The following is a 22080-nucleotide window of genomic DNA, read 5'->3' as shown; positions in this document are numbered from 1 at the left end:
CTTAACATTAGTGTACATTTAAACAACAAAACTTTTAAATAATTTTCCTAGTGTAATCTAATTTAATTTTCTATCAGGCCTCATATCTGCTTAACATTATTGTAAATTTAAAAAAAAAAAACTTTTAAATAATTTTGCTAGTGTAATCTAATTTCATTTTACATCAGGCCTGTGTGTCAGGCCCACATCATATAGTGTGATTAATAGCTCTTTTTTCCACCACTTATATCTGGTGTAACATTAGTGTAAATTTTTTTAATTTTTTTTTTTTACATCAGTCCTCTTCTAGTGTTATTTAATTTTAGTTAGTGCCAGCCTGTGTGTCAGGCTGCCAGCATATACTGTGCCTACTTCCATCCTCAGTGCTAGTCCACCACTCCTATCTGGTGTAACATTAGTTTAAATTTTGTAAAAAAAAACTTTTACATCAGTCTTCTAGTGTTGTTTAATTTTAGTTGCCAGGCCAGCCTGGCACTAGTGCCAGCCTGTGTGTCAGGCTGCCAGCACATACTGTGCCTACTTCTATCCTGAGTGCCATCACTCCCATCTGTTGTAACATTAGTGTAACTTTTTTTTAAAAAAAAAACTTTTACATCAAGTCTGCTATTGTTATTTAATTGCAGTTGCCTGTCTGCCAGCGTGTGTGCCAGGCCCACTTTCCAACTAGTGCCACGAATCATATTTGTTATAAAAGTAGTGTAAATATTTAAAATAAAAACTTTTTTGACTGTGAATCATCAGTCTGCTAGTGCAATTGATATGCAGTTGCCTGCCTGCCAGCGTGTATGCCAGGCCCACTTGCCAACTAGTGCCACCAATCATATTTGTTATAACAGTATTGTAAATATTTAAAATAAAAACTTTTTTGACTGAGAAACATCAGTCATCTAGTGTAATCTAATTGCAGTTGCCTTCCTCCCAGCGTGTGTGCCAGGCCCACTTGCCAACTAGTGCCATAAATCATATTTGTTATAACAGTAGTGTAAATACTTAAAAAAAATATTTTTTGACTGTGAAAGATCAGTCTGCTAGTGTAATCTAATTGAAGTTGCCTGCCTGCCAGTGTGTGTGCCAGGCCCACTTGCTGCCAACTATTGCCACCAATCATATTTGTTATAACAGTTTTGAAAATATTAAAAATCAAAACTTTTTTGACTGTGAATCATCAGTCTGCTATTGCAATTGAATTTCAGTTGCCTGCCAGCGTGTGTGCCAGGCCCACTTGCCAACTAGTGCCACCAATCATATTTGTTCTAACAGTATTGTAAATATTTAAAATAAAAAATGTTTTGACTGTGAAACATCAGTCATCTAGTGTAATCTAATTGCAGTTGCCTTCCTCCCAGCGTGTGTGCCAGGCCCACTTGCCAACTAGTGCCACCAATCATATTTGTTTTGAAAATATTTAAAATAAAAACTTTCTTGACGGTGAATCATCAGAGACCGCATTTTTTATTATTATACTTTGTCAGGGTAATTATATATCTATCAAATATATCTATTTATCTTCTATCGATTCTATCTAACTATCAATCTATGTATATCTATCTATCAAATCTATCTATCTCGTGGCCGGACTGTTTTGAGACTGCCACTTGTGTTTAGGCCAAATTTGAAGTAGGAGGACAGACCAATCATCTTCTTCCATCTCCCTGTTCCAAAAATGCAGCCCATATAGACCTCCCCCGATAGGGGGAGTAACAGGTAGTAAACTGCTAAGAATAATACTACTTAACACACCACGGGTCCCAGACCGCATGTCTTATTGTTATACTCTGTCAGGGAAATCATATATCTATCAAATCTATCTATTTATCTATCAAATCTATCTAACTATCAATCGTATCTATCAAATATAAATTGCATCTATTGATTGATGTAATTCGTATCTATCAAATGTATATTGCATCTTTTGATCTATGTAATTTGTATCTATCAAATGTATATTGCATAGATTGATCAATGTAATTCGTATTTATCATCAAATGTATATTGCATCTATTGATCTATGTAATCTATGTATCTAACTATCAAATCTATCTAACTCGTGGTTGTGCAAATGGACTGTTTGCAGTTGTTTGCGGTGCGCTACACGGGGAGTTTGGTCTGTCACTGTGAAGCGGGCGTAACCCTTACACTACCTGATCGATACTACATCATACCTGATGTTTTAAAGCATGTTATTAAATTTTTTTTAGGAATGTTAGGTGATTAAGGCACTTTATGGCTTAAAACCAGACTCTGCATCAACTATGTAATTTTCCGTGGGAGTTTTGCAATGGATCCCCATCCGGCATGCCACAGTCCAGGTGTTAGTCCCCTTGAAACAACTTTTCCATCACTATTGTGCCCAGAAAGAGTCCTTGTGGGTTTTAAAGTTCGCCTGCCTATTGAAGTCAATGGCGGTTCGCGTGGTTCACCGGTTCGCAAACAGTAGCGGAAGTTCGAGTCCGCAGTTCGCGAACCGAATTTTTAAGGTTCGCGACATCACTACTCCTGACAGCCCCCTGCTCACATGATTTTATCTATTGACTTGCATTTAAGCCAATTAGTGCTGTGTTGTTAGAACCCACGGGCGTCAGCACAATGTTATCTATATGGCTCACATGAACTAGCTTCCCCGATGCTAAAAGAAAATACAAAAGCATTTGATCATGGGGCTGTCTTTAGGGACTTAGAAACAGAAAGACATTTAGAGGTTTAAATGTTCTAAAGTATATTAAGATATCAATGTTGGTTGTGCAAAGCTGGGGAATGGGTAGTAAAGGTGTTATATAGCTTTTTAAACAATAACAATTTTTTTGTTGACTGTCCCTTTAACAGTAATTTAGCTATAAATAAGAAAACTTCCACAATCAAAATGGAGTAATATTTTATTGTTATAAAATTGATTTATGATGCTTTATTTTCTTTATTCTATAGGGAAATTTATTTGAAACATAATTACTGAAAGTCAGTGACTAACTAGATTGGGAATTTACTGTTTTCCGGACAGTAAAGTCAAAATTAAACATTCATGCAATTTTAAACATCTTTCCAGTTTACTTTCATTATCGTTTGCTTTATTCACTTGCTATCCTTTGATTTAAAAAACATACCTAGGTATGCTCACAAGCAGAAATTACCTGAGTGAGCCAATGAAAAAAAGGCACTGACAAAGTGGAGCCAGATAAAATATTGAGAAAGGTAGCAATGAGGTCATTGGACCTTACTTTTGAATATTCTAGTGCGTTTTAGGTCAACGTATACAATAATATTGCTGACAATAGTAACTACTACAAACCTTTGACCATATACAAAGCATTTATTATAAACTGTGTTTACTTACTAGTCTGAATGAATTCATTTTTTTAAAATACTAAAAACCATTCCAAGCAACGTTAGATGCTACCTCTGGTACTCTTCATTTCATGTTATTTCTTCTACACTTTACAATTATATTTCTTTATCTTCTCAATAAAACTTGTCAAATATCATATCAGTCCTATCCTTGGAGAGGTATCTTATCTCATATCGTCTTCATATATCATTGCCCTTTCAGTTTTTTTTGTGAAAGCTAGCAAAGCAAAATTTCTTCTCAATGCTTCTGAAATAGGACTTATATTGTAAGATATGTGTCATAAAACAAATAATATGCTTTTTATGCTTTTTTTTTCTTTGACTGCACTATGATATGAGATATTGCTTCTTATAATGCCTTTCATATCCCTGCGTATTTTGTTTTCAAGCAGATTTTCTTCTTAATGGTTTTCCTCTGACTTATTACAAATAAGTATATGTGAAGGTAGGTTTCTTTTTCTATTGCTTCATCCTTTCAAAATGTGTCAGTTGTTCTTTCCATTCGCTTCCTGGAAATGATTTCCATTTTTTATCTTCTGCCGTGACATTTGTAGTTTCACTTGTTTTCTAACATCAATGTCTTCTAGTCATGGCAAGATTATATCTGATAGTTCCTGATTCAGGGTTTTTTTTTTTTTTGTTTTTTTTTAAATTTGCTTGCCTTTCCTTTTACTTATTTTCCAGTGTAAGTTATTAAATAAATTATTTTCCTAATTTATTTAGATTATTTATATAATTTAAATGGGTGAAATGGTAATGATACATCAATAAAAAAATGTATGTAATGTATTTAATTTGTATGTCACAAATTATGAATATTTAGTACTATTAGCAAAGTAATGTTTAATGGTCATTTTTTTTTTTCACAATCAATATATGCTTGATATATCATGATTCGTTGTTAAAACTAAAAACAATAAAAAGGGCTTAAACTGCCCGGAAGCAATCAGAAAATGATCTTTTTTTTTAATTAATGTACAATCAAGTCAAAATTAAACTTTCATGATTTAGATAGGGCATGTTATTTTAAACACGTTTCCAATATTATCATGACATTTGCTTTGTTCTCTTGGTATTCTTTGTTGAAATATAAATCTAGGTAGGCTCATATGCTAATTTCTAAGCCATTGAAGGCCACTTCTTATCTCAATGCATTTTTATAGTTTTGCACAGCTATACAGTGCTTGTTCTTGTGTGCAATTTAGATAACATTGTACTCACTCCTGTGAAATACTCTAGAAGTCAGCACTGGTTGGCTAAAATGCATGTCTTTCAAAAGGGGGAAGTCTGCAGTAGCTAAGATACAAGGTAATTACAGAGGTAAAAAGTGTACTAATATAACAGTGTTGGTTATGCAAAACTGGGGAATGGGTAATAAAGGGATTATCTATCTTTTTAAAAAAAAAAAAATGTGGAGTAAGACAGTCCCTTTAACTCTTATGTTTTATGACTAGAGACTATAACATGTTTTCTTCGAATTACAACAGGTCATCTTTTAGTGCTAATGAAGATTTCACCATTATAGAATGGAAGAACGGCTCAAAGTAAGAACATTAAATCTATGGAGCCTATTGCCCAGTGAGGTACTGACTAGTAATTAAGTATATATATTTAAAACTGTCTTGGTTATTTGTTTTCTCAAAAATGGTATTTGGGGTTATAATAGTGCATAAAGGGTTGTAAGAATAGTCAGTTAGCCTGTTCACTTTGGAATCTTTAATTTTCATAGTGTATTTGCCTTGCAAACTATTAATCTATGCGACTTTGTTACCAAGTTACAAAAATGGCCTACATTAAAAGTGGAGTGCTATTAATATTGTGGGCCCACACTAAGATTAGCATGTAATCTGTATTCAAGTTCGTGTTAAAAGTTAATATTTAGTGTAGCTGGCATACCTTTAGCATGACCAACAGCAACATAAAGAAATGAAGCATCCCCTAAGTGCTCAAGAGAGAAAAATCCATCAAAGTCTCATACCCCACATATCTAATAGGGAGCAAACATTAAAATATAACTTTTATTGAGAAAAATAGAATTAAAAAACACAGGTTAAAAAACAACAGAATTTAAAAGAATTTAAAAACAACAACTGATGAGCTCAGAGCCTAACAACAATTTACAAATTAACACCAATTGCAAATGTACAATCAAGGAAAAGGCTTGTGTGTGGCAAATCACGTGCAAGCAGGGACTTCAGTCATCCTGATCAGATTGGATAAGGATGATTTAAGTTTGCAACACTTTAAGTGGTGGAGAGGCTAAGTAGCTGCATTCTTAAGACTGTAGATACTTAACTAGCATGTCAGGCTTTCTTGTGGTGAGCCTGAATCAATGAGACCCAAAAGCTGCATCAACAGATTAATAAATGGTGCCCATAGGGTTTATTAAGAATACACAGAATCTCTGCCCATCATTCAATGGTTCTTATTTTAAATTTCCTTAAAGAGACGTAAAACACAAACATTTTATTTCACGATTCGGAAAGAACATGCAATTTTAAACAACTTTTTAATTTACTTATATAATCCAAATTTTCTTTGTTTTCTTGTTATCCTTTGTCGAAAAGCTGTAAGGTAAGATCAGGAGTGTGCATGTGTCTGCAGCACTATATGATAGCAGTTTTGCCACAATGTTATACATTAGAAAGGGCACTAGATGGCAGCACTATATCCTTTCTTGTAGTGCTCCAGACACATGCACGCTACCTATCTAGATATCTCTTTAAAAAAGAGTAACATGAGAATGACACAAATTTGATAATAGAATACAATTGGAAACTTTTTTTAAGATTGTATTCTCTATCTGAATCATGAAATTGGATTTCATGTCAATTTAAGGTGGCATCCTTCTAATCTTGTTTGGTCATTATCTCCATTCATTGGTTCACTACTTGTAATAATTAACTCATATACATAGTACAAGACAGTTACATTCCAACAAATAAGACTACAGATTCCAGGAGAAATACAAGAAAGTTCAGTAAAAACTGGATGGAAGATATTGTAAATTAATAAACACAATATTAAATTCAAAAGTAAAAATAAGGAAAAAATGAAAAGAGCATTGTTAGAAATAATTATGTTTCCTAACAAATATAAATATTAATTAATGCTGTTATTTTGTCAATCTGTAAATCAATTCTGCCTCTTTGAAGAGATGTTCTTTATTGATCTTATATATGACCTAATATGACATACTTTTTGTATATTCATGAGCATTCATTTTAAATGATTTGACAGAAAATTATCAATAGCATTCACTTAATATTTAGGAGATGCTTACTTTCTCATTTCTCCAAAATACTGACACTTACAGGGGCATTGTATCAGGTAAAGTCTCCCTTTGTCAGTACACCTTATGATTTTCCTTAATGAGAAATGATCCTCTTACTTCTGTGATGCAGACTCGGTTCCAGAATGATCTAAATTGGGGGGGCATTTTTTTCACGAGGGGGCACGCATTTTTTACAAAGCATGTATGAGAGTCAAAAAAGAGCAGAGTTATTATTCATTAATGAAGAAAGTAGATGAAAATTTATATTTATTATGGATTTCATTGCAAAGCCGATCCTTACAATAGCAAATAAAAAAATATTATTTCCAATGTGATAGGGGAAGAATCCCCCATTAGAAGTGCTTTACCTGATACAGTGTAAGTATTTAAGAGAAAGAGCAATACCATGACAGGTGAAAATGAAGGAGCATTTTCTAAATATTGAGAAAGGGAATGATGATCATTTACTTCTAAAACATTTCCATGGGGTCAGAATTAAAACTTAAAACATTTACAATCAAGCAGAATTTATTTAAATATTAAAAACTTCCCACTGGAAAAAATAAATGCAAAGTGGTACATCAGTCTGTTTTTGTCAGTAAAACAATGAATTAAAGGGACACAAAAACTGAAATAACTACAGAAAAGTAGAAAGGAAGTGGAGGGGAGCGCCAATAAAGGCTGAGGATAGGGGCTGAGGAATAGTACCCGCAATGCAGGTTAGATCTAATAGATGAAAAGGTGTTGGATATAGTGTTTAAAATACTGAAATTTATTCCACAAAAATGTTGAAATTTATTCCACAAAAATGTTAAAAATATCACAATAAACTACTCATAAAACATATACAATATTAATAAAGTTCATGGATTCATGTTACAATAATCAAGGTTAAAAAATATACAAATACACTTGCAAAATGAATGATAAAGGAATAGCCTGATGTGCCGAGTGTTCTGTAGCAGAGTGTGCACTTAGGTTTATTCAAAGTACATAGTAAATACTCCTGGAGTTGTTTACAGTTAGTTCTTGTCCAAAAAAAAACAGGTGGCAAAAAAACAGTGTCTTATTCAGTGTCTGATTAAAAAATGAAGTATGTGATCACTTGATGTAAAAAATTAAAAAATTAAAAAAATTAAAAAAAATCCAAAAGTGGAAAAAAGATGTGTATGTGAAAAATACTTTTTTGGAGGATTTCATCAATTTCCTATTTTTTATTTCTGTGGATTATATTTTTGTGGAATTTTTTGCAAAATCACTATTTTTACCATTTTTCACATACACATCTTTTTTCCACTTTTAGATTTTTTTTATTTTTTTTAATTTTTTCATTTTTTACATCAAGTGATCACATACTTCATTTTTTAATCAGACATTGAATAAGACACTGTTTTTTTGCCACCTGTTTTTTTTGGACAAGAACTAACTGTAAACAACTCCAGGAGTATTTACTATGTACTTTGAATAAACCTAAGTGCACACTCTGCTACAGAACACTCGGCACATCAGGCTATTCCTTTATCATTCATTTCGCAAGTGTATTTGTATATTTTTTAACCTTGATTATTGTAACATGAATCCATGCACTTTATTAATATTGTATATGTTTTATGAGTAGTTTATTGTGATATTTTTAACATTTTTGTGGAATAAATTTCAACATTTTTGTGGAATAAATTTCAGTATTTTAAACACTATATCCAACACCTTTTCATCTATTAGATCTAACCTGCATTGCGGGTACTATTCCTCAGCCCCTATCCTCAGCCTTTATTGGCGCTCCCCTCCACTTCCTTTCTATTTGTCTTAAACGTTGGGTCCACTAGGGTACCCACTGAGGAGAGCTAGAGGTTTCCCCCTTCACCTTCCCTTTTTGTTTTTGCGCAGGATATACATCTCTTCAATAACTACAGAAAAGGCCAGAGATGAAAACAGAATCTATCAAAATCAGAGCTACTAGCAGGCAGCAATTGGGTAGGGATCTCTTTGAAAATCAGAGATAAAATCAGAGATCAGGTAAGGATGCACAAATTGAAGCAATTGTAGTAATGTTACACATTTGGCAGTCAAGACATATTTGCATATGTTGCTTCTTTGTAGCAGGTGTACAATTTCAAGCATAATACCCTGTGTTCAGTTCATCATAAACTTCAGATCTGATCCTTTTTTTCCTGCAGAAAATGTTGTTAGATTGACAGAGCATAATGTCAGTGACCTCGAATATGGTTTGGAGATGTTGGGGTACAATGGGACATCATGACTAGCAATTTTTTTCTGCTAGATCTGCTGGATCATAGCTTCTGGCATTAAATTGATGGCTGCAAAAAGAGAAGAGTACATGTTCTTTGGTATGAGAATGTCTTTCCCTTTAAGAAATCAGACTGTTAATTTAGAACTTATTCTGCGCATGTATGTGTAGGGAAGAAACCCAATGGGTAAGCGAAATGTAAGGAAAGCCTTAAAGGGTAGACTGTATAAAGCCCAAATAATAAAATAAAAACATGTGTATGAATCAGCAGGAAATATTTATATTAACTAAAGCAAGTTATCCTCCTCACTGTAAAACAGGTGCATGTTTTCTCTTTGCAATGAACATGATTCAAATATCCAACTATAGCTAAGGTCTTCAATCAGCATTAATAGTAACAGAACCCATATGGCAGTAAAAACCATGTTGCTGTCAGTATCAAATTCACAAATGATAAAAATATTGGTTTAAAAATCCAACAAATAGAAAACTAAATTCCTTTACTTTCTCTATGTGCTGAAATCTTTTTACACTGGCAACACAAATAACACAAATGCATTTTTCCCTCACTAAGATCTTCCCTATTACACCTAGTGTTAAAGGAAAACGAAAGCTATTATTTCCTTCAATGCATCTAGATTAATCTGTTATCATTATACTAGATCCGTAGTGAAATTTAGTTATATAAGATCTATCCCATATAGATTAATCTGTTATCATTATACTAGATCTGTAGTGAAATTTAGTTATATAAGATCTATCCCATATAGATTAATCTGTTATCATTATACTAGATCTGTAGTGAAATTTAGTTATATAAGATCTATCCCATATAGATTAATCTGTTATCATTATACTAGATCTGTAGTGAAATTTAGTTATATAACATCTATCCCATATAGATTAATCTGTTATCATTATACTAGATCCGTAGTGAAATTTAGTTATATAACATCTATCCCATATAGATTAATCTGTTATCATTATACTAGATCCGTAGTGAAATTTAGTTATATAAGATCTATCCCATATAGATTAATCTGTTATCATTATACTAGATCTGTAGTGAAATTTAGTTATATAAGATCTATCCCATATAGATTAATCTGTTATCATTGTACTAGATCTGTAGTCAAATTTACTTATATAAGATCTATCCCATATAGATTAATCTGTTATCATTATACTAGATCTGTAGTGAAATTTAGTTCTATAAGATCTATCCCATATAGATTAATCTGTTATCATTATACTAGATCTGTAGTGAAATTTAGTTATATAAGATCTATCCCATATAGATTAATCTGTTATCATTATACTAGATCCGTAGCCGCCCCCAACGTCGCCGCTACTATATTAAATGTATTAACCCCTAATCCTAAATCTAACCCTAACCCTAACACCCCCCTAACTTAAATCTATTTTTAATAAATCTAAATAAAATTACTATAATTAAATAAATTATTCCTATTTAAAACTAAATACTTACCTATAAAATAAACCCTAATATAGCTACAATATAACTAATAGTTACATTGTAGCTATTTTAGGATTTATTTTTATTTTACAGGCAACTTTGTATTTATTTTAACTAGGTAGAATAGTTATTAAATAGTTATTAACTATTTAATAACTACCTAGATATAAATACAAATATACCTGTAAAATAAACCCTAACCTAAATTACAATTACACCTAACACTACTCTATAATTAAATTAATTACCTAAACTACCTACAATTAAATACAATTAAATTAATTAAACAAATTACGAAAAAAACACACTAAATTACAGAAAATAAAAAAAGAAATTACAATATTTTAGATTACACCTAATCTAATCCCCCTAATAAAATAAAAAAGCCCCCCAAAATAATAAAATTCCCTATCCTACACTAAATTACAAATAGCCCTTAAAAGGTCCTTTTGCAGGGCATTGCCCCAAAGTATTCAGCTCTTTTACCTGTAAAAAAAAGAATACAATACCCCCCCAACATTACAACCCACCACCCACACACCCCTACTCTAAAACCCACCCAATACCCCCTTAAAAAACCTAACACTACTCCATTGAAGATCACCCTACCTTGAGCCATCTTCACCCAGCCGGGCACCAGTGGTCATCCGATCCATCCAGAAGTCTTCATCTGATGGGCCAGAAGAGGACATCCAGATCGGCAGAAGTCTTCATCCTATCCGGGCAGAAGAGGACATCCACAATAGAAATAGAAAGGGCACAGCATAGGTACTGCAATAACCAGTGTGCACGTTCCCAGGTTCTGCCAAACCCTTAAATCCAACGACAATCCAAAAGGAGGAACAGCACCACGATAATAATGCTTATAAAATTATTTATTGGGACATCAAATAAACACACCACAACGTTTCGGTCCTAATAGACCTAAATCTATTAGGACCGAAATGTTGTGGTGTGTTTATTTGATGTCCCAATAAATAATTTTATAAGCATTATTATTGTGGTGCTGTTCCTCCTTTTGGATTGTAGAAGAGGACATCCAGACCGGGAGAAGGCTTCATCCAAGCGGCATCTTCTATCTTCATCCATCCGATGAGGAACGGCTCCATCTTGAAGACCTCCGGCGCGGAACATCCTTCTAGGCCGATGACTAACGACAAATGAATATTCTTTTAAATGACGTCATCCAAGATGGCGTCCCTCAAATTCCGATTGGCTGATAGGATTCTATCAGCCAATCGGAAATAAGGTAGGAAAAATCCGATTGGTTGATGCTATCAGCCAATCGTATTGAAGTTCAATCCGACTGACTGATTGGATCAGCCAATAGAATTGACCTTGCATTCTATTGGCTGATCCAATGTTAGGTTTTTTTAAGGGGGTATTGGGTGGGTTTTAGAGTAGGGGTGTGTGGGTGGTGGGTTGTAATGTTTGGGGGGTATTGTATTCTTTTTTTTACAGGTAAAAGAGCTGATTACTTTGGGGCAATGCCCCGCAAAAGGCCCTTTTAAGGGCTATTTGTAATTTAGTAAAGGGTAGGGCTTTTTATTATTTTGGTGGGCTTTTTTTATTTTATTAGATGGCTTAGATTAGGTGTAATTATTTTAAACTTCTTGTAATTTTTTTTATTTTCTGTAATTTAGTGTTTATTTTTTTTCGTAATTTAGTGTGTGGGGGGGGGGTTTCTACGTAATTTAGTTTATTGTATTTAATTGTAATTAATTGTAGGTAGTTTAGGTAATTTATTTAATGATAGTGTAGTGTAATTGTAACTTAGGTTCGGATTTATTTTACAGGTAATTTTGTACTTATTTTAGCTAGGTAGTTATTAAATAGTTAATAACTATTTAATAACTATTGTACCTAGTTAAAATAAATACAAAGTTGCCAGTAAAATAAAAATAAGTCCTAAAATAGCTAAAATGTAATTATTAGTTATATTGTAGCTATCTTATGGTTTATTTTACAGGTAAGTATTTAGTTTTAAATAGGAATAATTTATTTAATTGTAGTTATTTTATTTAGATGTATTTAAATTATATTTAAATTAGGGGGGTGTTAGGGTTAGGGTTAGACTTAGGTTTAGGGGTTAATAACTTTATTATAGTAGCGGCGACGTTGGTGGTGGCAGATTAGGGGTTAATAAATGTAAGTAGATGTCGGCGATGTTAGGGCAGGCAGATTAGAGGTTAATAAAAATTAACTAGTGTTTGCGAGGCAGGAGGGCGGCGGTTTAGGGGTTAATAAATTTATTAAAGTAGCAGCCATGTCCGGTCGGCAGATTAGGGGTTAATAAGTGTAGTTAGGTTGCGGTGACGTTGGGGCGGCAGATTAGGGGTTAATAACTATAATGTAGGTGTCAGCGATGTTAGGGGCAGCAGATTAGGGGTTCATAAATTTAATGTAGTTGGCGGCGATGTCTGGTCGACAGATTAGGGATTAAAAATATTTATTATAGTGTTTGCGATGTGGGGGGGCCTCGGTTTAGGGGTTAATAGGAAGTTTATGGGTGTTAGTGTACTTGTTAGCACTTTAGTTAAGAGCTTTATGTTCCAGCGTTAGCCCATAAAACTCTTAACTACTGACTTTAAATGAGGTAGGAGTCTTGCCAGGAGAGGGTCTACCGCTCACTTCTTCCAAGACTCGTAATACCAGCGTTAGGCAAATCCCATAGAAAAGATAGGATACGCAATTGACGTAAGGGGATTTGCGGTAGCCTCGAGTCCCTGTAGAAAGGTGTGCGGTAGACCCTTTCCTGCCTGACTCGTAATACCAGCGGGTGTTAAAAAGCAGAGTTGGGACCTGTCAACGCTGCTTTTTAAGGCTAACGCAAAACTCATAATCTAGGCGAATATTATTAGAGTCATCATATATACTTGAGAGCCTGTGATCTACCCACAAATTAACGGGATATGAAACTCCCATTTACTTCCATTATCAATTTTTCTTCGTTATCTTGGTATCTTTTTTGAAAAGCAGGTACATATTCTTAGGAGCCGACCCATTTCTAGAGCACTATATGGCAGCAGTTTTTCAAGAATGTTATCCATTTGCAAGAGCACTAGATGGCAGCATTATGCCATGCCATGTAGTGCTCTGGATCCCTATCTAGGTATCTCTTCTACACAGAATATCATGATAACAAAGCAAATTTGTTAATAGAAGTAAATTATAAACTTTTTTTTAAATGTTATGCTCTGCCTGAATCACAAAAAGAACATTTTTGGGTTTCATATACCTTTTAAAGCTTATACTATAGATTATATTGTATGGTGTAAACAACCTGATGACAATACTCTGTCACCACTCAAGGGGGCGCTAATATACACAGAATATATATAGTGCTAGATCACTCATATAATGTCAACAGATTACAAAATACAACAAAAATATAGTGTATATATAGTGTGATAAAATATACAAAATGATATACCTTATCAGTCCATAGGTGAATCAATCACTGAAAAAAGTGTTGTCCGTTTGGACTTGCTTCCAATTGTCTTTTATTTTTGAATTCACGGCAGCTCCTTCTCAAATAGAAGAGGTTAACTGGAATCTGTGATGGTATAAAACAAACACACGGAAGGGCGCCTCCTAGTGTGATAAAGTACAGATGGTGTACAAATATGTGATAACGGATGTTCAGGTACTCACAAGTGTGGCAGCACTCACTCGTGCTTAGTAGTGCATACTGGAATCTCACAGTGTCCCAGATCACTTTTCTTTTCCCACAGGTCTCAGTCTAGGCTGTAGTCTCCAACCGCAAACAAACATGGACAGGCTTTCAGTCAAGTGATAAGTTTTAAAATCACTTTTATTAAAACAATGGTCTTTAAAAGCACAGTGCATACATGTATCACTGTGTATTAAAATGCAAATAGTTTCTCAGCTAGCTTGCTGTTTCAGAAAAAGCTTAATATTCTTATAATAATAAGCTTAAAATACCTGCACTATATTACAAGGCAATTTCCATGTTCTTTTCAAAAACAGAAAATAAATAAAATGAATATAGATATATCTATGCTATTATGATCATTGCATTTATCACTTTTTTCTTTTATTCTTTTTTTAATTAAGACATATGTTTACCAATTGATAAAAAAAAAGAAGAGAAATATTTTGGAATCATATGCTTGTGCTCTAAAAATCAGAACCATGACATACCATGCTAAATGTTGTCATTCTAATTATATAAAACTTAATAACCTGAAGGTTGCACATTATTATAATTTTTTTTCAAGAAATATATAATACCATTATTACCATTTCCCAGCTTTGCACAACCAACATTGTTATATTAATATACTTTATAACCTCTAAACCTCTAAATCTCTGCCTTTTTATAAGCCCCTGCTGGCTGCCTCTTATCTTTTCATTTTATTGGCTTTTCACAGCCAGAGAGTATTAGTTCATGTGTGTCATATAGATACCATTGTGCTCACTCCATTGAGTTATGCAGGAATCCACACTATTTGGCCAATATGAAAGGTTGTAAAAAGCAGAGGCTTAGATAAAAGGTAATCACACAGGTAAAATGTATATTAATATAGCAGTTTTGGTTATGCAAAGCTGTGTAGTGAGTAATAAAGGGATTATCTATATTTTTAAACAATAACATTTTTCAAGTAGACTGTCCCTTTAATTTCTTTCACAGCTAAGAAGAATGTAAAGTTTATTTTGCAATTTCACTGTAATATTTTGCCCAACTACCATGTTATTATGCATTGATACAGTACATTTAAAACTATATCTAATTGAAGACGAAAAGTTATTTAAAAAAAAACAAAAACCCCTATAATTTAAGATCAGAAAAAAAACTATGTCAAAATTTAGATTTTTTTTTACAGCTCACTACATAAAAACTAGAATAATGTAAAAGTCCTTTGTCACTTGTGAAATAGGAAAAAGTGACAGAAAGTATGATATTCTAGAATTTTTTTTTTGTCTCTTTCTATTTAGAAATTAGTTATGCACATTTTTTTAAAACCTTAAAAGCTTCAGGGTATGTGCACTATATCCTGATACATATTCCAGTGCTACAACAAAAATATTTCAGGCAATTGTAAATATTTTACAGCATCTTCCTAAAGAAGAAGAGTTTATATAAAACTATTAACAATTCTATAATTTATAATTGTTAAAAAAATAAAAGCATAATGGTCAGAACATCTAATGCTTTAGTGATGTTTATTTCATGTAATTATTTTTATGTACTCCAGATGATTTGTTTTCTTCTAAAATAAAATTATATGTATGTTTAAATAAATAGAAAATGCTTCTAGAAGGTAATAAATTATCTATAGACCTTTTTAAATATTCCAACTTTATTGTTTTCTTGCCATTTCATCTGATAATTAACAGATGCTACAGTGATAAAAATCTATATATCACGATTTTAAAGATTAAACATAAAGTTTACAGGAAGCAATTTAACATCCTTAGCTTGAAAACTATAAAAAAAAAGATTACCAAACAACTCTCTCTTAAACTGAATAGTAAGACATATAATTAATCTTTGTTTTATGATATACAGTATAAGTGATGCAATTTTCATTTTGCATACAAGGGAAATAGTGCTAACTCTGATATGTTTCAGTTGTATGAAATAACACATTTGTTTTTAATTCTTTTTAATGAGGAATTAAGCAAATACAAAATGATATCATACGCATAGCAAGAAGAATACAAGCAAAATCATATCATCATGTGGCATTGCGTTAAAACATACATCATTCGTTTATATGGAATCTATTACAATACCAGATATATAATTTTCCTGCCTTAAGCAGGCCAAGATTACACAATTCGCTGTTAGTCCTCATCACAAATAAAACTATGAAGTGGGGGTGGCAAGGCACCTATCATATAGTAATATTAGTAAATTTTACCTCTTCTCTGAAGGATCTGGGTTCCTCGTTTTTTCAATAATATATGGAACATAAAACAAGAAAATAGAACAGTGATTAAACAATATAACAGATTGATCAACTAAGTCAGAATAAGCATGCAGCCCTGAGATATAATGTAATTTTACATATGTGATGCACAGGACCCCACCACTCAAAATGGGGATAAACAATATGATCAGAAAACAAAGCATCACAAGAAATTAACATTCGGCGAGATTATGAGTCTTGCGTTAGCCTTAAAAAGCAGCGTTGAGAGGTCCCAACGCTGATTTTTCCTAATGCTGGTATTACGAGTCTTGCAGGGACAGGTGTACCGCTCACTTTTTTGGTCAGACTCGAAAATACCGCAAATCCACTTACGTCAATTGCGTATCCTATATTTTCAATGGGACTTGCGTAACGCCAGTATTACGAGTCTGCAAAAAAGTGAGCAGTACAGCCTCTCCTGTCAAGACTGGTACCGCATTTAAAAGTCAGTAGTTAAGAGTTTTATGGGCTAACGCTGTAACATAAAACTCTTAACTAAAGTGCTAAAAAGTATACTAACACCCATAAACTACCTATTAACCTCTAAACCGAGCCCCCCCCCACATCGCAAACACTAAAAAAAACAACCTAATCTGATGATCCGGACATCGCCGCCACTATACAATATTTATTAACCCCTAAACCGCCACCCTCCCGCATCGCAAACACAAGTTAAATTTTATTAACCCCTAATCTGCCGACCCTAACATCGCCGACACCTACCTACATTTATTAACCCCTAATCTGCCACCACTATATTAAATTTATTAACCCCTAAATCTAAGTCTAACCTTAACCCTAACACCCTCCTAACTTAAATATAATTTAAATAAATCTAAATAAAATAACTATCATTAACTAAATTATTCATATTTAAAACTAAATACTTACCTATAAAATACATCCTAAGCTAGCTACAATATAACTAATAGTTACATTGTAGCTAGCTTAGGATTTATTTTTATTTTACAGGCAACTTTGTATTTATTTTAACTAGGTACAATAGTTATTAAATAGTTATTAACTATTTAATAGCTACCTAGTTAAAATAAAGACACATTTACCTGTAAAATAAATCCTAACCTAAGTTACAATTACACCTAACACTACACTATAATTAAATTAATTAACTAAACTAAATACAATTAAATACAAATATTTTTTTTTATCTAAAGTACAAAAAAAACACAAAATTACAGAAAATAATAAAATAATTACAAGTTTTTCAAACTAATTACACCTAATCTAATCCCCCTAATAAAATAAAAAAGCTCACCAAAATAATAAAAAGCCCTACCCTATACTAAATTACAAATAGCCCTTAAAAGGACCTTTTTGCAGGGCATTGCCCCAAAGTAATCAGCTCTATTACCTGTAAAAAAAATACAATACCCCCCCCAACATTTAAACCCATCACCCACACACCCAACCCTACTCTAAAACCCACCCAATCCCCCCTTAAAAAAACCTAACAATAACCGCTTGAAGCCGGGCGAAGTGGTCCTCCAGATGGGCAGAAGTTTTCATTCAAGCCGGGAAGAAGAGGTCCTCCAGACAGGCAGAAGTCTTCATCCAGGCAGCATCTTCTATCTTCATTCATCCGGTGCGGAGCGGCTCAATCTTCCAGACATCCGACGCGGAGCATCCTCTTCCATCATCGTCCAACTGAAGAATGACGGTTCCTTTAAATGACGTCATCCAAGATGGCGTCCCTTGAATTCCGATTGGCTGATAGAATTCTATCAGTAAATTGGAATTAAGGTAGAAAAAATTAATCAGTTAATAGGATTGAGCTCACATTCTATTGGCTGATCCAATCAGCCAATATAATGCCAGCTCAATTCTATTGGCTGATTGGATCAGCCAGTAGGATTTTTTCTACCTTAATTCTGATTGGCTGATAGAATTCTATCAGCCAATTGGAATTCAAGGGACGCCATCTTGGATGATGTCATTTAAAGGAACCTTCATTCTTCAGTTGGATGTCGATGGAAGAGGATGCTCTGCGTCAGATGTCTGGAAGATGGAGCCGCTCCGCACCGGATGGATGAAGATAGAAGATGCCTCCTGGATGAAGAATTCTGCCCGTCTGGAGGACCTCTTCTTCCCTGCTTGGATGAAGACTTCTGCTCATCTGGAGGACCACTTCACCAGGCTTCATTGAGGACTTCGGCCCAGCTGGGTGAAGACTTCTCAAGGTAGGGTGATCTTCAAGGGGTTAGTGTTAGGTATTATTAAGGGGGGATTGGGTGGGTTTTAGAGTAGGGTTGGGTGTGTGGGTGGTGGGTTTTAATGTTGGGGGGGTATTGTATTTTTTTTTACAGGTAATAGAGCTAATTACTTTGGGACAATGCCCCACAAAAGGCCCTTTTAAGGGCTATTTGTAATTTAGTATAGGGTAGGGCTTTTTATTATTTTGGGGGGCTTTTTTTATTTTATTAAGGGGATTAGATTAGGTGCAATTAGTTTAAAAAAAATTGTAATTATTTTATTATTTTCTGTAATTTAGTGTTTTTTTTGTACTTTAGATCTTTTTTTAATTGTATTTAATTGTATTTGGTTTAAATAATTAATTTAATTATAGTGTAGTGTTAGGTGTAATTGTAACTTAGGTTAGGATTTATTTTACAGGTAAATTTGTCTTTATTTTAGTTAGGTAGCTATTAAATAGTTAATAACTATTTAATAACTATTGTACCTAGTTAAAATAAATACAAAGTTGACTGTAAAATAAAAATAAATCCTAAAATAGCTACAACGTAACTATTAGTTATATTGTAGCTAGCTTAGGGTTTATTTTATAGGTAAGTAATTAGTTTTAAATAGGAATAATGTAGTTAATGATAGTAATTTTATTTAGATTTATTTAAATTATATTTAAGGGAGGTGTTAGGGTTAGGGTTAGACTTAGGTTTAGGGGTTAATATAATGTAGTGTTTGGCGATGTTGGGGGCAGCAGATTGGGGGCAGCAGATTAGGGGTTCATAAGTATAATGTAGGTGGCGGCGGTGTCCGGAGCAGCAGATTAGGGGTTAATAATGTTATGCAGGTGTCAGCGATGTCGTGGGCGGCGGATTAGGGGTTAATAAGTGTAAGATTAGGGGTATTTAGACTCGGGGTTCATGTTAGGGTGTTAGGTGTAGACATAAAATGTGTTTCCCCATAGGAATCAATGGGGCTGCTTTAGGAGCTTTACGCTGCTTTTTTGCAGGTGTTAGGTTTTTGTTCAGCCGGCTCTGCTCCATTGATTCCTATGGGGAAATCGTGCACAAGCACGTTTTACCTGCTTACCGCTACCGTAAGCAGCGCTGGTATTGAGGTGAGATGTGGAGCTAAATTTTGCTCTACGCTCACTTTTTTGCGGCTAACGCCGGGTTTCTAAATACCCGTAATACCAGCATTGTCTGTGGTGAGCGGTGAGGGAAAACTGCTCTTTAGCACCGCACACCATTTCAAGCAAAACTCGTAATCTAGGTGATTGTTTGCAAACGGACCTTTAACACTCAGCTAAAATATATATGAGGTATATATTGTAAGAATTTTTACAGTTTCAACTAAACTAACGCCTAGATTTAGAGTTCTGCGGTAGCCGTCAAAAGCAGCGTTAAGGAGTCCTAACGCTGCTTTTTACCGTCCGCTGGTATTAGAGTCAGCCTGGAAAGGGTCTAACGCTCACTTCCAAGCCGCAGCTTTTCCATACTGCAGATCCCCTTACGCCAATTGCGTATCCTATATTTTCAATGGGATCTTCCTAACGCCGGTATTTAGAGTCTTGGCTGAAGTGAGCATTAGACCCTCTACTGACAAGACTCCTGCCACAGAAAAAAGTCAGTAGTTAAGAGCTTTCTGGGCTAACTCCAGTTCATGAAGCTCTTAACTAATGTGCTCTAAAGTACACTAACACCCATAAACTACCTATGTACCCCAAAACCGAGGCCCCCCACATTGCCTCCACTATAATAACATTTTTTAACCCCTAATCTGCCGACCACACATCGCCGCCACCTACATTATACCTATGTACCCCTAATATGCTGCCCCTAACATCGCCGACCCCTATATTATATTTATTAACCCCTAATCTGCCCCCCCAATGTCACCGCTACCTAACTACACTTATTAACCCCTAATCTGCCAACCGGACCTTGCTGCCACTCTAATAAATGTATTAACCCCTAAACCGCCGCACTCCCACCTCGCAAACCCTATAATAAATAGTATTAACCCCTAATCTGCCCTCCCTAACATCACTGCAACCTAACTTCAAGTATTAACCCCTAATCTGCTGACCTCGCCGCTACTATAATAAATATATTAACCCCTAAAGCTAAGTCTAACCCTAACCCTAACAGCCCCCTAAGTTAAATATAATTTTATTCTAACAAAATAAATTAACTCTTATTAAATAAAGTATTCCTATTTAAAGCTAAATACTTACCTGTAAAATAAACCCTAATATAGCTACAATTTAATGAATAATTATATTGTAGCTATTTTAGGATTTATATTTATTTTACAGGCAACTTTGTATTTATTTTAACTAGATACAATAGTTATTAAATAGTTATTAACTATTTAATAGCTACCTAGTTAAAATAATTACAAAATTACCTGTAAAATAAATCCTAACCTAAGTTACAATTAAACCTAACACTACACTATCAATAAATTAATTAAATAAATTAACTACAATTACCTACAATTAAATAAACTAAGCTAAATTACAAAAAACCCCCCACTAAATTACAAAAAATAAAAAAAGATTACAAAATTTTAAGCTAATTACACCTACTCTAATAAAGTAACAAAGCCCCCCAAAATAAAAAAAATTCCCTACCCTAATCTAAATTAAAAAAGTTAACAGCTCTATTACCTTACCAGCCCTTAAAGGGGCTTTTTGCGGGGCATGCCCCAAAGAAATCAGCTCTTTTGCCTGTAAAAAAACACACAATACCACCCCCCAACATTACAACCCACCACCCACATACCCCTACTCTAACCCAAACACCCCTTAAATAAACCTAACACTACCCCCCTGAAGATCTCCCTACCTTGAGTCGTCTTCACCCAGCCGAGCACCGATGGACCAAAAGAAGACATCCAGAGCGGCAGAAGTCTTCATCCTATCCTGGCAGAAGAGGACATCCGGACCGGCAGACATCTTCATCCAAGCGGCATCTTCTATCTTCATCCATCCGACGAGGAGCGGCTCCATCTTCAAGACCTCCGGCGCGGAACATCCTTCTTCAACGATGACTAGACTACAAATGAAGGTTCCTTTAAGTGATGTCATCCAAGATGGCGTCCCTCAAATTCCGATTGGCTGATAGGATTCTATCAGTCAATCGGAATTAAGGTAGGAAAAATCTGATTGGCTGATTGAATCAGCCAATCAGATTCAAGTTCAATCAGATTGGCTCATCCAATCAGCCAATCAGATTGAGCTCACATTCTATTGGCTGTTCTGATCAGAACAGCCAATAGAATAAAATTATATTTAACTTAGGGGGGTGTTAGGGTTAGGGTTAGACTTAGCATTAGGGGTTAATACATTTATTAGAGTGGCGGCGAGGTCCAGTCGGCAGATTAGGGGTTAATAAGTGTAGGTAAGGTAGCGGCGACGTTGGGGGGGCAGATTAGGGGTTAATAGTGTAATGCAGGTGTCAGTGATAGCGGGGGCAGCAGATTAGGGGTTAATAAGTGTAAGGTTAGGGGTGTTTAGACTCAGGGTTCATGTTAGGGTGTCAGGTGCAGACTTAGAAACTGTTTCCCTATAGGAAACAATGGGGCTGCGTTAGGAGCTTAA

The sequence above is a fragment of the Bombina bombina genome, chromosome 5, assembly GCF_027579735.1.
Source record: "Bombina bombina isolate aBomBom1 chromosome 5, aBomBom1.pri, whole genome shotgun sequence".
Taxonomy (NCBI): Eukaryota; Metazoa; Chordata; class Amphibia; order Anura; family Bombinatoridae; genus Bombina; species Bombina bombina.
The sequence above is the reverse complement of the archived record's forward strand: the minus strand, read 5'-3'. Positions refer to the sequence as shown.